This window comes from Varanus komodoensis, unplaced genomic scaffold (assembly GCF_004798865.1).
Source record: "Varanus komodoensis strain SLA01 unplaced genomic scaffold, ASM479886v1 scaffold7_1, whole genome shotgun sequence".
Lineage (NCBI taxonomy): Eukaryota > Metazoa > Chordata > Lepidosauria > Squamata > Varanidae > Varanus > Varanus komodoensis.
The window spans coordinates 18,652,775-18,669,660 of NW_025336479.1; positions in this window are offsets into that span (position 1 = coordinate 18,652,775).

Below are 16,886 nucleotides of genomic sequence, written 5' to 3' on the forward strand. Positions count from 1 at the left end.
TTTTCTTTTTCTTTTTCATTTCTGGTCTTGAGTATGTGTAGGGACCCTGGCCCAAACTGATATCCAGGCATGGGGGTTGGATGGTAAAAACTGAACTGGATTATTTGCACCTACTGTAGAGTAAACATGGGGGGAAAGCATGGCTGCTAGAGGTCTCGTTCGGATCTCAAAGTCAAGGTTGGCCATTTCATATTTCAACCCAGACCAATCATTAATAGATGTGTGAACTAAACTAAACAGAGATGGAAACCATTTAAGAAAGAATTCTAGTATAATAGAAAGATCAAGTTTTTAAAAATTCCTACAGAAGAAACATGTTCATTTTATAGGAATAATGTATCAAGGGAACATATTGTCCTAAAAGGGAAAACATGTCTGTCAACAAAATTCTGTTTTTAAGCAAGTAAAGTAAAATGATCACTAAAGTTATGAATTACTCAAATTACACAATAGGACACAGGCAGATGAGAAGATACATTCCCAGATTAAGTAATAGTCATTTTAAATAAAAGTTGTTCTGTGGATTGTTGTTGTTTTAAAAAAGCCATCAGCTGCTCTAAGCCAAGACAATTGAAAAGCCACCATCTGCTGCTAATCCAATTAGACAGTTCAAAGCCATTTTCACAAAACAGACTGTTATTGATTTATTCCATAAACGTATTTTTCAATTATACAACATGGAGGTCCGCATTCCTTCTAATTATGCTTTACTTAGAAATTATAATGATCCATGAATCAAGGAGAAATTTGAGTAGTACAAGTAAAAACAAAGAAGAAGAAGAAGAAGAAGAAGAAGAAGAAGAAGAAGAAGAAGAAGGAGGTTCTCAATTACTTTTCTCCGTACTGGCATCCAGTCACTTATCACCACACCTTTGCTTTCATTGTACTATTCATTGTAGTATGTGTCTTTCTGTAAGATAATAGGTTGGTTTGTATGACACAACAGCCCACCTTGTGAATAAATTGGACAGTCTGGGTTGTTTACAGAGCAACCCGTAGTTTGCCTAACAGATGACTAGACTCGCTGTGGCTTGTTCCCCCTCTTCTTTCCCCTTGATCCTTCATCTGGCATCCCAGTGTCTCTTACAGCACAGTCCATCTTGTCTTGCCTGTCTCTGCTCCAATCACGATCCCTTTAGATTTACTAAGATTTCCTTCTTGGAGCTTAAGAAAGTGCAATGGGGGTTGTTTCTTTTTTCCATTTCTGGAACTCTGTGCAAATGTATTTTTTATTCATTTTTTAAAAACTTTGTCGGTTTTTCACAACAGAGTAAGTACATTTTCATGGCTTTCTAATAGATGTAGTTGTGTCTGGTCAGAGCCCCTCTCAGTTTCAGCATTCAGACTCCAACAGATTGATGAGCAACACTGCATATAGGCTGGATTGTGAGTAATTGAAGGCTGTCAGTTGCCAAGCTGTCAAATGGAAATACCACAAAGAGGAAGAAATGGCGGAGCAGGTGTACCAAAACAGGGTGGACTTCAGCTCTTCTTCCTAGCAATGTAATCATGTCAGTTTCTAGAGCTGAAGTGACACTTTTCAATGCTTTCTATTTCTTTGACACTTTCCTGAGTCTCCAGCCCATTCAGCAAGAGGACATATTAAGGTTTTTTCATAGCTCCTTTTCAGAGCCATTAGTGTGGTTCCCTGATAGCAGTTAAAGATCCCAAGAAGCCAGCTGAATGGGACTTCCTGAATGTTGTCCCTCTGTCAAGGGATATATGATTTACTCCATTCCCTTCCACCATGTTTACAGGTTGCTTTTCCTTTTTGACAGTGAAATATATGCTGATTTCAAGGCTGGGAAGTTAATTGAAAGTAAATATCACTTTCAAATATTTACTCTCTGTTTACATACCAGCCATGAGATTTCCATATATTTTTCCTGTCAAATAATCACACATTTGACAGACCAAGAATTGCATGTAGATTTTCATGACCGTTAAGTACTTCAGGAAGCTTACAGAGCTAAGTGGAAACCACCCCTTTTTTGTTCACTGAATTTGCTTTCCAAGGCACAGCTAGGCAAGTGACAGCTGCCAACCGCTGGCAATTTAGCCTATATGCACGGTCACTTCATCAGTCTTTTAGCCTTTGACAGCAAGAACAACCCACTTTTTATTTTACAATTTAAAACATTTGTGCACATGTTCAGGGACATTTTTTTAAGTAGCAAACCAGCAGTGATCACTCCGAAGTGCCATTTGGGGCATCAGTGGCAGGTCCATCACTGGAGGTGGCACTGGCAAGATCATAAAGAGTGGAGGGGTCGGGTTGCTGGTCTTGCCAAGCAGCTTGCTACCCTGTCTCCGTAACCCATACTGAAATCCCCCTGCTAGGTTTGAACAGCAAAAGAACCCATCAGGGGTTAAATTTCCCCTAGAATAAGCCACGGGTTGTCATGGTGGCTTGTTATTGTATTTATTTATATCCTGTCTGTTCCCAGAGATTGGGAATCTAGACCACTAAAAGCAAACCCAAAGCAAGCTGCACTCTGGGAAGCAATCTAGGTCTTCATGACATGGCAGCCCTCCATGGTTAGTTATCTATAGGGGGTTGCCATGTTGTGTGAACCCAGTCAAAAGTCTTTTTGGCAGGAACCCATACAGCATGATTCATGCCCATATCTACATTTATAAAGAAAAGCATGCAGAGGCATGCAGATGGATCAACATTTGCTGACTGTAGAAGTTCAGTGGGCCTGAGACAGAGTGTGCTAATAGGCATATATGATTCCCATGAGTGAAAAAAGTTGTCCATGGCAACATTTAGACCACCCCAAAAACTATCAGAAATCCTGCAGTTTACTTATTCTGCATTTTAAGTGCTCCAGTATTTACATGTGTTCATATATATTACATCGTGAACACTTAGTTCACAATGTTTTTAAGTAGGTCTTATGAAATTCTTGCTGTAATATGCATGCTGCCAAACAACCTTGTACAGTGGTAATAAATGTTTTGTTTCAAATCCATTTACATCTGTTTCTCACAGGCTCAAAGAGCTTATGCTGGGTGGATCTGGCACCAGCCACCTGCCTATGGAAGAGTGGCTTCCTTCTGTGGGTGGCTTCTGGTCCAGCAGAGTAACCACCACATGTCCATATGAAGCGGGAGACAGGCCGGCCCTCTCACGAGACAGGGTGGATCTCCCACCTCAGGCAGCAGAGTAGGAGGAGCGGCAGATTGCCCTGACTGCCTCAGCAGGAGGAGCTGGCGCTGCCTCTTCCAGGGAGCTTTTGCCAGCCGCTTTCCCACTGGCCAGGCATTTCCCACAGAGTGTCGTGCTGCTGCTGGAGAAATCCTTCTCTGAGAAGATGAAACTTGCAGAGATGGACAACAGCAAGGAGCCACTCATACCAGGAGGCCTGGAGGAACCTTGGCCTTCAGGGAGACACCCGCCATTTAGTTTCTGAGGCAGAGAGTGGGTGACCACCCAGCTTCTGTGAGTTTTGGTGCTTCAATAGGAGGCCTGTAGGGCTGCTTTGAGGAAAAGTGTTTGACTACAAAGGAGAACTTCTGGGGAGCATATTAGTAACCCTACCAAAGCTACAGCAGAGTCCTGGGTGGAGCTCTGGTTATATAAGCCTTCAGTTTCAGGTTAGCTGTTGCTGGGACAACACTGTCTACTAGCTTCTTATACCATGGGCCTAGTGATGAAACTTTAGTGTGATTAAACCCAGAACTTCTGCTTGAATCCTGTTCTTGAACTACATATTATATCTGATGGTTTCTTTTATCTGATGGTTTCTACCTTGGCTGCACCTCAGACTTCTCTTCTGGAAGCCATCTACTTGTCTGGTAATACTGTGCTTGGATCATTGCTTCTGTCTTGTTCGCTCCTTTCGCTCCTTCCCTAGCTGTATCCCACAGTAGGCAGGAAACCATTGTGCGTGATCATTTGCTTATCTAATTGACTTGTCCCTGTTCTTACCCAACATAATATGTGAACCAGTTAGAGCAGGACAAGTGGGGAAACGGGGCTTGGCAAGCAGCAGCCGATGCTCTGGAGAGCCCTGCTGGACCCGGTTTCTCACTGAGTGAAAGTCGCCAGCCAGGCTTCCAGGAGCAGCTGTCCACTTCTCCTTTCGCTCTCAGTCCCCCACCCGCTGGCTTGCTCTGAAAATGCTCCCCATGTGAGCCAGAGGGTGGGTTTTCTGGGTAGCCTCATGGTGTGCCTGATGCTGAGGTGTGGGCCCTCGGGGCCAGACACTGAGGGAGGGGTGCTCCATGCCTGTTTCCAAAGGACTGCCTTACATCCAGGCATTTTGATCAGCTCTCTGAAGAGCCACCCAGTCGCTCCCTCACCCAAGGTGGCTCTGTGAAGAGCCAGTCCACCATTGTGGTGAATGAAGCACTGATAGTTGGAGCGCACATGTGCTCTCCCAATGCAGGCACTGCATTTGTGATTCAAATTAGGGGAATGTAGGGTTGCACTAATGAAATAAATGGGGAGTCTGGTCTGTATCATGTATAGTCTGGTCCAAATGAAGCTGAGCTGGCAGAAACTCTCAGGCGGTCTTTATCAGCCTGTTGCTGTCCAGACAGCGTGGACCACAGCCATTGGTCATAGTGGTTGGTGTTGATGCGGCTGAAGTCCAGAACCTCTGGAGAAACCAGGTTGGGGAAGGCTGCCCTGAGGTGAATGACAGAGGGCCTCAGTTTGGGCATGAAACTTTACCAGGATGGGCCTACTAGAACAGGATGTGCTCTCCGCCACTGCAGTGCACTAGGAAAGGGGAGGCGACATTGTTTCTTATGACTGAGTGATCCTCCCATCACCCTTCCGCTTGTTTTTTGGGACAGGGGCCACCATACTCCTCTGTGACTGCAAGACAAGTAAGTTTTCAAGGCCTCAGAGGCACCCTTTGAAAGGCAGGACTCTTTTGCCTCTTTCTGAAGGCATCTGCTGTTTGAAAAGTTGTCTTAGCAATTCTGGGTAAAAGAGGAAGAGGGGTCCGCACATTGCCCAATGACAGCTGTGTCTTGGGCAGCAGATCAAGCAGGCAGGCACACTGGTCACCTGGTCAATTTTCCGTGCTATGACGGACTGTATTTCTATTTAAATTATAATGATTTCTAAATTGGTGCCAATCTCTACAATGATTTTTAAAAATATGTACATATTACACAATTGGTGTATTTTTTTTTTTAGATTTTTAATTATGTTTACTTGCTTGTTTGTTTTGGTGCTCATTCTCTGGGAATTCATAAGTGGCCATACTATTCTTGGTCAACATTGGATGGAAAGAAGGGAGAACCTTGTCACAGACTAGCCACGAGTCATGACAAGTCAGACCTGTTTCAGGGCCTCAGAGCTGGAGTCTCGTCCTGCCACACACGTGCTGCTTCATTCAGGTCAGTGGACATAAAATGTGTTTGCTAAAGCCCTGAGTCATCAGTTGAAGATGCTCAGGCTGGAACAGCCCAAAATGCAAGTCCCCATCATCCTAATATCTTTAAGGAAGCAGAAATATCTCCAAGTCTTGTGCAGGTTCTAAGCCGGGCAACTCTCTTTTCCCATAAATGCAGGATCGATTTCACAGAGTAGATTCCATGGCCTTTGCACCAGAAACTCCTTTGAAATAATTCTTAACAGAAAGCATATGCTAAATACTGATACTAGGAATCTACAGTGGTGAGATTAGTGGGGGAATTCTACAGTTGGGATTAATGTTGCTGTGCTTAGAAATAGGTTGCTAATGGCAAGCAGGAGCAAAGAGAAAGAGCTGGTACTCCATCCTTCCATTTGCTTTCGAAGCAGTATGCACAACTCAGTCACTATCTTGTCAGTAACAAGCTCAATTTCTCTGTGATGGAGCCTCCATATAAAAATGGAAGCGGATTTCATATTTACTAGGTGAAAGTGAATAGAGCTGTCAAAGGATGTTAGAGCTTGAAGAGTAAAATTCTGTGAAGTCTGTTCCATTAGCTTGTCCATGCACAAGCCTGCTTAACATTAGGGAAGTGGATGAGAGAGCTCAGGAATCCTGGCACACAGAAGAATACAAGTTACGTTGGCAGAGTTTCACATAGTATTGCATAAAAGTGTGAAAAAATTGGATCAGGCTTTTGGCTCCAAAGAACAATGAAGCAACCCACAGTGACAAGAATGTGATGCAGCATCCTGTTCCAATAACGTGTGTGGATGTCTTCCAAGATCCTGTGCTTTTGATCAAATGGTGATTTACCGAAAAGATACCCAAGTAAAAAAGGATGATTATCTGGGAAAATGTGAATAGCTGCAATGCTCTCTTGTGGCTGAGTGCTGCCAAGGCCTACATTGCCTCCTGACCATAATATACAGCTGCAATTCATGTCCTGTCCATTGATTTGCCTTCATACACTCTCTAGCCCCTAGTATCTCAGCTTGGAGAAAAAAGGTCAAAAGGTCTTGTCGGTCCTGTCATTTGCGCTTAACTGAAACCTAGTGGGAAATAATGTGGGGCGAGGTGCGGGGAGGCACTGAAGTCAGTAAATCAGTCCAAGGTCCTAAAATTACTGCTGTCAAATGTCTGTTTCCTCTTCTTGTCCTTGTATAAGTTCCCCAAGTTTCCTATCTAGAAGGCTGCTGGAGGCAGGTGTGTTACTTCTTGCAGGAGAAGGACAACAAGCGGGCAGAGGAAGCATTAAGCAGTCACTGTTTCTACTGCTGCAGATGGTTGGGGGTTTATTTCAGCCCAGCAGTAGGATCAGATGAGCCAAAAGAATCCCGTCTGGAGTGACATAGCTACAATCTGTCACACAGTGCAGGATGAGTTGTTACAGGCTGCCTGGGAACCCTGCCGAAGCTTGCTGAATCACTGGCCTCTTTCCCAGCTACCAGTCCTGATAATGTGGTTGGGATATCACCCACCCAATTGGGATATTGGAGGGAAAATCTCAGGAAATCTTGGGAAATCTTCAAGTGAAATTCTTAGGTTAGGATTAGGGGCAGGAAATTGTGCATCTGTGGACAGGCCCAGGGGCTTGGGAGTCGCTGACAGGAAGGTGAGTTGACTGATTAAAAAGGTTCATTTGAAAGAGCCACTTCTACATTTCTGTGCATGTACAAGCATTTGAGGGGTACCGGGGGGGGGGGGGATTCAAGTTAGGGTTTGAAAATCTTGAATCCCTGGCCATGCACATGATCTAGAAATTCACAGCAAAGGCCTGGCAAGTTAGCCATCAAAATCCTCCACGTGAGCAATCCTAGTTTGCATTCCAATGGATGGAGCGTCCAAAGGAAAACCTTGGGTTCTGGTTCAGGATTCATGCATCCCTGGGAAAGGCTCAGGACCTGGAAATTGTACAGGGAGGACAAATGAATTAAGCCACCCCTCCCCCCCCACTAAAAAAAACACCACAGGAAAGATCCACTTCGACACATCATTCTTTCTTCGTGCATTCCAAATTGGTGAAAGTAGTGGAGATAAAATCTAAGAATAAGGGATGGGCATGTGGGTATACCTGGAAATGCACCAGAGAGGGTGGATGAGTACACTGATCAAAAAGAATGCTTTGCATGACACTACTTTTCCTCCTGGGCATCTACATGCATTCAAAGGGGTGGAATATTGGAGATAAAACTCAGGCTAGGGTTAGGGTTCAGAAATCATACATCCATGGGAATGTGAATGGGCCTAGAAACTGAACAGGAAGGGCAGGTGAGTTGACAGATCGAAAAGAAAGCTTTGCATGATCCTGATTTACATATGAGCGTATCTACATGGATTCCAATAGGTGGAATATTGGCCAAAAAGCTCAGCATAGGGTTCAGATTCAGAAATCTGGAGATGTCTAGGGGCCAGAAAATGAAGAGGGAGTACAGGTGAGTGATCAAAGAGAAACACTGGAAAGATCCACTTGGCATTTCCCTTAACATCCATACGACATATTGTTCTGAGAGCGTGGGCTAATGAATGAGAAATAAAGACCTAAATAAAAGAATAAAATGGGTGGAATATTGGAGGGAAATCTGAAGGGTAGGGTTAGGTTTTGGAAATGTTGTTACCCTTAACATAAGATTGGGTGTCATCATTGTGGAAGAAGAAGCTTATGTCTGTCAAAGCATGAGAAGGTGGTGGTGCAGGAGCACCCAGTGGCTGATGGAGCATCTTTTCTCCCAAGGGACTGGAATCCACAAGCCTCATTATCACCCTCTTCCCTGAGTGCCAGGCAGGGCAGCCTGGCATCCAGAAGATCCAATGTCCACTGGCACATCCCTTGCCCAGCTCTTCCGGGGTAGAAAGGAGGGAGTTCTGGTACCGCCAGGAGCAGTGATGAGTCCCACCCAAGACATGTGGAGAACTCCTCCCTCCCTGGCCAGGGGCCTCCCAAGCCTCGAGCTGCCATTGAATGGCAGGAGGGTTGTCGTGTATCGATGCCACAATGGTCCCCTCAGGCCCCTGCAGGTTCCCTGCCCCCACCCCCTTGACACTTCCTCCCTCCCACGGCCTCTACTGTGTTCCCACCTGCCTTCCAGCCCATAGCAGATGCCTTCTGCTGTTATCACCCCAAGATGTCCTGCTGCACATTGGATGCAGGAGGCCAGCCCTGGAGCAACTTTGTCATAAAAACAGTAGAAGCCTCGAGATGAGATGAGTTGAGTCACTTGCTTGTTGCTCCCAAGTCCCGTCTGAGTTGAGCTGTTGATGTGCCTTGAGTTGCACTTGGGAGCTAGTCACTCGACTCAGGCCCCCACACTGACTTATCATGCCCCTGCCATGGTTGTTTACAGGTTCTTTAGATAATGTCTTGAGCCTCCAGTTTCACTCCTGTACTTCCCCATCTAGAAGAGGACAGAACCAAAGCAGAGCTAGAAGGGGCCTATAAGGCCACCAAGTCCAACCCTGCTCTGCTTCCACATGGGATCACTCTTCCAGCTGCAAGCCCATGCTTTTCTAGCTTAGCAATGGTGACCCAATACACTAGCTCAATGCTATGCAGGTATTTCTCTTTTCGGTACGTCTGTGAATTTCAAGCTCTGCCAAGCCTGCTAATACCTCCTGCTTGTGTGAGGGTGGTTCCATCTTGACAATGTAATCACTGGCACGTGCACTTAAACATCGGAAAAGAAGGGAAAGGTGATGGATAACCACTGGGACTGGTAATCGTGTTCTCAGAATAAATGAGGGCTCATCACTTCTACCGTGTGTTTGGGACATGCCTCGGTTCGTACATCACTGCTTTGAGGGGATTTTGGAATTTATGAACTCAAGTCCCTGCACTTTCTGCCTCTCCACATTTCCACACTGGGAGAACGTAACTAGTTTTAACCCCACTACCTGCCATCATATACCTAGGATGTGTGCAAATTATTCCTGTAGGACACATAGAAAGCATTCCTGGATCTTTAATACACAAATAGAGAAGTTGAGAGTTGTTGGAAACAGATGATTACATTTAGGGAAGACCTACCACAACAGCACAACGTGGGGTTGCCTGTGGTTGCCAGAACTTGTTCAGAGTCTCATTAATCATCTGTGCTCCCTTCTGAAAAGTGTTTTCATCATCCAGGCCTTGGTGGAAAGAAGCCTCTTGCTTTCACAGAGACTCCCATTGCTTGACTGCGATTCCCCTAGCTTCAGTATCCTCCCCACTGGGGAGAACATTTTAGAAGCCAAGCCTTGTAACAAACTCCTGCTACCAATATGCTCCTTCATTTTCTGTGGCGCCTTTTCATTAGGCTCAAGGTTAGGAAGCAGAGCATGAATCAAGGGTTCATTCACTTGCAGGTTGGACTGGCATGCCTGCTATATCATGGCAAGCAGGGGAGCTTCCGTGATAGAACACGAATAGGCATCAATCAGGCACTGAAAAGCAATAGAGAGGAGCCAGTGGGTGGCCATTTTTTGAAACTTCTAGAACATTTATGGCACAATCCAAGACATGGCTATGCAGAAGCATGTCACCCAGAGCCCCAGTGAGATTTACCTTCTCCCAGGTAAATGTGTTGAGTATCGTAAATGGGAAAATTATTGTAGCTCAGTCTCTGACCACAAGGCTGCCATAGCGAGACTGCTCAAATATATTTGGTCAACAGATCTAGCACTGATTCTTTTGACTGGAATACATTTTATTGGACTGGTTAACTGGAGCTGGAGAAGAGTTTTGCAAAACTCAAAAGCTTGTTCATTGCTTGTGACTCTTACAGAGCAATCCTAAGGTTCCTGAAATGGTATCCTGGAGACCATAGGAAGGTGTGGATTTTCCCACTGCAAGGCTGTAAATAAAGACATGGCCTTAGGGATGCGGTGGGGGAATCTGAGCAGGGATTTCTCCCCATCCTTCCCAGTCTCTGCAGCAAGCTCTGCAATAACTCCTCTCTGGGGCCACTGTTGTGATCTTGGAAAGTGGTTGGGAGGAAAGCGGGTACGATGGTAGACCGAGAGAGGACCGGAGAGAGTCACAAGCCTCTCCATTGCCCACAGCAAGGCAAATTGATTAGTCAGGCAGAGAGGCCCGGTGCACTGAAAATGATTTTTAAGGTGTAACAGGAGCCCAAAATGCCTCTGGTGTTCCCCTGCCCTGCTTGGCTATTGCTGGCAGAGCTCGGTGAAGGGCTCCAGCCCTGGAATCCTGCCCATGATGCTGATTTTTTCCCCTTCAGGTTTTGAGAAATTTGCTATGTTATTATTCTCCTCTAGATTTTTCCAGGAGACCACAAGGCTTGCAGCGTTTCTGTCTGCTTCAGATAAAATCACATATATGGTCGGGGAAAGGAATTCTAAAACTGAAAAAGGAGGCCTCTTACTACGTCTACTCTTACTAAGAGACATCACCAGACAGAATGACAGAATTCTATTTATTTTGCAAATGGTGCATTAACTGAAAATAAATCTCCCACTTCGCTAATAGGATGGTTATCCTTTTATTGTTTTAAATTTCTGCTGTCAGGACGAATCCATGATTCTGATTGGTGCTAGTGAAAAAACTGGGTAGCTCTTCATGTTTACATTTTCAAAGGGAGAGTGCAGCTTGCTTCTTTTTTCTCACTGTACTTCAGGACAAACTGCAATACTTTGTAGTTGGCATACAGAAGAACATGATTTGTCTGCAAAGGGTGCAATGGTTTACCATCATGGAACTTCTCCAATGTCCTAAACATGGCCCCACTCCTTTCCATGTCCCCACATGAACTTTGGCTCACTTTTAGTTGGTCCTGCTATAAACAGTATCATTCCTATATGGATTGTTAAAGTTACTATTCTACTTGTGACTTTGTGCAAGTTGATGGTGAGCCTATGATGGCTGGACATGGTTGGATCCCTTTGTATCAATGGATTTGTTGAGGCTGTGTGCTGGGATCACAAACTGTTTACTCTCACGGTGTGTTCCTTTATCTTTTAACTTCACTCTACAAATTAATCTTCCCTTTCTGGGCCTCTATGTATATATAATATATCTCTAACACCTTCACTATCCAATGAAGTAATCTGTGTTGCAAATGCTCACACTGCAATAAATTAGTTCAGCTTTAAAGTACCATACGGCTCTTTGCAGGAATTAACAACTTTTCAAAACACTTCTGCTGGCTTTTTCAATCACAAAACATAACAAGCCATTCATCACTGGCCATCACAATCAATCTTAAATAAATTGTATACAGACACTTTTCAATAGATCATGGCTCCAAATACAGTTTTAGGATTTAAAACCATTCAATACATCTAAAACCAGGAAATTGCACTCTTAGAATAATCAATTAAAATAAACAAATCTTCATTTCATCACTGATTGGTCTGTGATCTTTTTCATGCTTACATTGTAAATCACATAAGAGTTGTTCTTTATTACAAGAAATCTGGCAAATCTCTGTATTTGTAGCTTATGGAACTTAAAACTTCCATTCTTCTGAAAACTCTGTCTTGGCTAGTGCTGAGAATGTAGGAATGTTGCTAGGAGGGTCTGTCACTGCTCCAGATTTACTCTAGTAGCTCATATTCCTTTTAGTTTATTTAAAACATTTATATCCCATCCTATATCCAATCAGGATTTCTAGATGGCTTACATAAAAAGTAGAAGAGTAACAAAGACAGCAAAATCCACAACAGCACTTGAATACAATCACAACCTACAATATATAACAAACAGATAATAAAGGTTTTCTAGCCATTAATGTTCTGGGCAAAACCTGGGCAAAATGTTTTGGCCTGGTGCAAAAGTAAATAAAGAGTTGGCATGAGGTGCACCTCCTTCAAGAGCAGTTGCGGCGATACCACTGAAAAGTACCTGCTGTACTCAAAATGGTGGTTTCCAAAACAATTCTTTTATTTCCTGAATAGTATTAATTAAAGGATAACATTTTGAGGCCTAAGCAGTGCTTTTTTTGTAAAAAAAAAAAAAAAAAGGTGCCGGAACTCATGTTGCCGGCAGTAAGTGCACGACCACACACACCAATCCCAAGCCAAGCAGCAGAGCAGCATCCCAAGCAGCGCCCTCACTATCTCACTATCAGATAGCAGATAGCAGACACAAAAGCAGCAGGCAGGCACTATGTTAATGATGTTTGCTGCTGATCTGCTACGATTCAAAATCACTTCGTAAAATCCATTGGAAAAAAAAGGTGCCGGAACGCTGTTCCGGTGCGTTCTATGACAAGAAAGCCCTGGGCCTAAGTAATATAATGTTGATGTCAAGAACTACCCAGCCTTGAACTGGGGATTCTTGGAGCTTTTCTTTGCTTCTCTCTAGGCAAGTCACCAGGGCAGCTGGTTAAAGGGTGTTCCGGGATGCAGTGTACTTTGTAAGCTCCATGCAACTCTCAGTCATCAGTCACTGATTGGCTTTTAGTAGACGGTTTATAAAAGGTTCCAGGGCCAGGTGGCATTTTACAAGGATAAAATTTTCCCTGCCCAGCTCCCCAGGACCCATCATTAAGCATGTAAGACTGGACTTGCAAGCTTCCAACCTCTTCATATACCTTCAATGTGCCAGAGACTGCTGCAATTTCTCTTGCCTATGTCTTTTCCTAGACCTTTCCTAGCAATCCTGTCCAGGGTTCCAGCCAGCCATTCTCTCTAGGAATGGCACCTTTCCTCCATTTTGGTTTGCTTTTTCTTTTCCAGGTAATATTCAGCTTCTGTGGCTACTGAGCCTACTCAGTTCTTGGACTTAAAAAAAAATATTCTTTGTCGCCTCCTCATCTAGATTTGCTTTTAAAAGATGGTTTGCATTTCTGTGAACCTCAGGATACCTCTAAGGACACTCAAACCTTTCTTGGTTTCTCAAAAGCCTGTTCTGCTCTGTTTCTGTTGGCATGCTCCACCTGAGTTTGCTATCAGAAGGGGTGATGAAAATTCTCATGTCTGCAACCTGGCAATGCTAGGCAGGGAACCAGCTTCCCATGTGGGGATTAATGCTCAGCTGGAGGCCTTACAATATTGCAGATCTTGGAAAAGATGCAGTGACCTGAATTTGAGACAGTGGGGCATTTCATGGCTGAGAGTGAGTGTATGTATTGTGTGTGTGTAAAAACTGCTGATGTAGTTCAGACTGCTGAGAGAAAGACAGGATATAGATAGGCTGGGCAGACCGATATTGTTGGAGTTGCCTGAATAAGATTTATGTGTTAAAATAGAGAGAGTCTCACCTGTCCTTTTCCCCCATCCTCATCGGCACGGTTTTTTCTTTCTAGTTCCTTCTCTGGTAAAAGGAAAAGCAGCCCCAAGTTATGCAAATGATTCACCTGCTCTCAGATAGCTCCTGATTACCCAGCCATGGTGGAGAAACAGAATTGAAACAATCCTGCAAGCTTGAATCCACAAATTGTATCTTTTTCTAAATTTCTGTTTGCTGTTAATAAACAGTTGAATTGCTTGACTGTACACACCCTTCTGGATATGAAATCCTGAAAATATCCTAGTTGGGAACCATTTCAGAAGGGTGGTAAGAATCAAGAAAGCAAGTAGAGGAACACTTGTTATTGTTGTAAGCCGCCACGAGGCTTCGGCGAATGGGGCGGCATAAAAATGTTTTAATAAATAAATAATAAATAAACACGGTGGTAGTACAGGGAGTACGTTGCACAGAGGGGGAATAGGTATCCTTGGAGTTACAGAGCAAAACAAGGAGTGCAGCTGGTTCTTCGGAATCCTTCTGGCCTGTTTGGCTTGAAATACCTTCAAGTTTCTTCCTCTTCACTTAACCTGTCAGTCCAGGGAATAGATTCTCAGTAGCAACAGTAGGGGTGGGGAACATATAGTCTTTCTAATGTCAGTAAATCCCATGGAGCTCAGCCATCACAGCCAAAAGCAATAGCAATTTAAGATGTCGGGAGGGCTACACATTCCTCATCCATGTGCTACACTGCAGGAGTGTGGGGCACCCCACAGAAACAGCCAGTATATGTGTGCTGGTGTGATGTGTCATGCCAAAGATCAATGACCCTTTTTGCATGGGATTTGCAGAAAAGGGGCTTTTCTACTAGAAGCAATTATTGTGCACTTGTGAGCCCTCACTCATGGCAGTTTGCAGGTCTTTTACAGGATGCCAGCACCCTCCAGGGACTCTTCTGTGTTTTACAGACATTCGTGTGGCCTCTTTTAAGAGCAAGAAAAATGCAATATTTGCCTGGATGCCGTCATTCTTTGTTGCAGAAGCCTGGTGTAAATTTGCAGTCCCTGCAGCGTTACCTTCTATTGTAGAAACATAGAAACATAGAAACAGAGCAAGTCAGAAGGGGTCTCCCGGGCCATCTAGTCTGACCTCCGGCACCAGCCGGCTCCACTCACGACATGCCCACAATGTGGACGTCCAGCCTATCCTTGAACACCCGCACTGATGGGGCCTCAACAACCTCTCGTGCAAGCCCATTCCACACCCTCGGGGTCCTGACTGTCAGGAAATGCTTCCTGGCATCTAAATGGAACCTTGGCTCCCTGAACTTTGCTCCATTGGAGCGAGTCCTGCCTTCCTCTGCAGGGGAGAACAGGTCTCTACCCATCTCCATATGCCATCCCCTCACATACCTGTATGTCGCCAACATATCCCCTCTGAGTCTCCTCTTCTCCAGGGTGAAGAGACCCAGTTCCCTCAGTCTCGCCTCGTAAACCATCCCCTGCAAACCGGCCAGCATCCTAGTGGCCCTACACTGCACTGACTCTAACCTGGCTATATCCTTTCTGTAATGAGGGGCCCAAAACTGAACACAATACTCCAGTTGTGGGCGCACCAGAGTCATGTAGAGTGGTAGTAATACCTCTCTTCATCTAGAAGCCACACTTCTGGCTATGCAGCCAAGGGTGGTGTTCGCCCTCTTGACCACCGCATCACACTGCTGACTCATGTTTAGCCTGCGGTCAACCAGTACCCCGAAGTCCCTTTCACAAGTGTTGCTCCCCAGCCACTTGTCACCTAACCTGTACTTATGACAGCTATTCCTATGCCCCAAGTGCAAGACCTTGCACTTATCCACATTGAACGCCATCCTGTTGTCTCCTGCCCACTTCCATAGTCTGTCCAGATCCTTTTGGATCTGGAGTACCTGCTCCTCAGTTGTGGCCACTGCTCCAGTTTTAGTGTCTGTGAATTTGATCAGCAGACTGTTCACCCCTTCTTCCATGTCGTTAATGAAAAGATTAAACAGGATCGGCCCCAGGACAGAGCCCTGGGGGACCCCGCTTGTCACTGGCCGTCATCCCGATGATTCCCCACTAATGGTTACCTTCTGCTTTCGGTTAGTCAACCATGCCCTAATCCACTGGACAGTGCTTTGGTGTATCCCAAAACTCCTCAGTTTCTCCACCAGGATATCATGGGGCACTTTGTCAAAGGCCTTGCTGAAATCCAGGTATACCACATCCACTGCATTCCCTCCATCTAGCCATCTCGAAACCTTGTCATAGAATTCCACAAGGTTTGTCTGGCAGGACCTGTTTTTGCAGAAGCCATGTTGTGTGGCTGTCAGCCTCCCTTCCCTATCTAGCATCACTAGATCTCTCTCTATTATGAGCCTTTCCACTGTTTTTCCTACAATGGACGTAAGGCTAACAGGTCTATAATTCCCCATGTCCTTTCTACTACCCTTTTTGAAAATTGGGACCACTGATGCCACCCTCCAGTCCTCTGGAACTTCACCCGTTCTCCATGAGGTTTCAAAAATGGAGGCCAGCGGGCGTGAGAGAACCCCTGCCAACTCTCTAAGTACTCTCGGGTATAACCGTCAGGGCCTGGCGCCTTTGTAATGTCCAATGCCCTGAGGAGCCCCTCGACTTCAAGGGGGGTGACTCTAATCTGTGCCCCTACGTCCCCAGCCTCATCTAATCTCCTATGCAGATATCCCCCGTCCTGCTTTGGGGAGAACACAGAGGCAAAATAGTCATTTAGCATCTGTGCCTGTTCCCTCATATCAGTCACTGGATCTCCTTCCTCCTTATTTAGTGGTCCCACCACTTGTCTCCCCTTCCTTTTCCTATTTACATGCTGAAAGAAGCCCTTTTTGTTGCTCTTGATATTCTTGGCAAGTCTCAGCTCATAATCAGCGTTAGCCTTGCGAAGAATCCTTCTGCAACGGGCCTCCTCCTCCCAGTATACCCTTTTGTCTATTTGTCCCAGTACCCATTTCCTACAGAGGTTCCTCTTTCATCTAATCCCTCTAACCACCTCCTTTTGCATCCATGGCAGCACTCTCCTCCGCCTCCCCACCATACTGACTAGAGGTATCGTCAAGGTTTGTGCCTCCAAAAGCTCCCTTTTGAGTGCCATCTACCCCTCCTCAACTCACTTGCCTTCCAGTAACCTATCCCAGGAGACATTCCCCAGCCTGGCCTTCAGCTGGCCAGAGTTGGCCCTCTTGAAGTCACAGGTTCTAGTGCTCGACCTGCTGCACGTCCCCAGTCCCCTGATCTCAAAGCAAAGGATGGAGTGATCACTCGCATCCAGAGCTCCCCTAATCTGTACTTCAT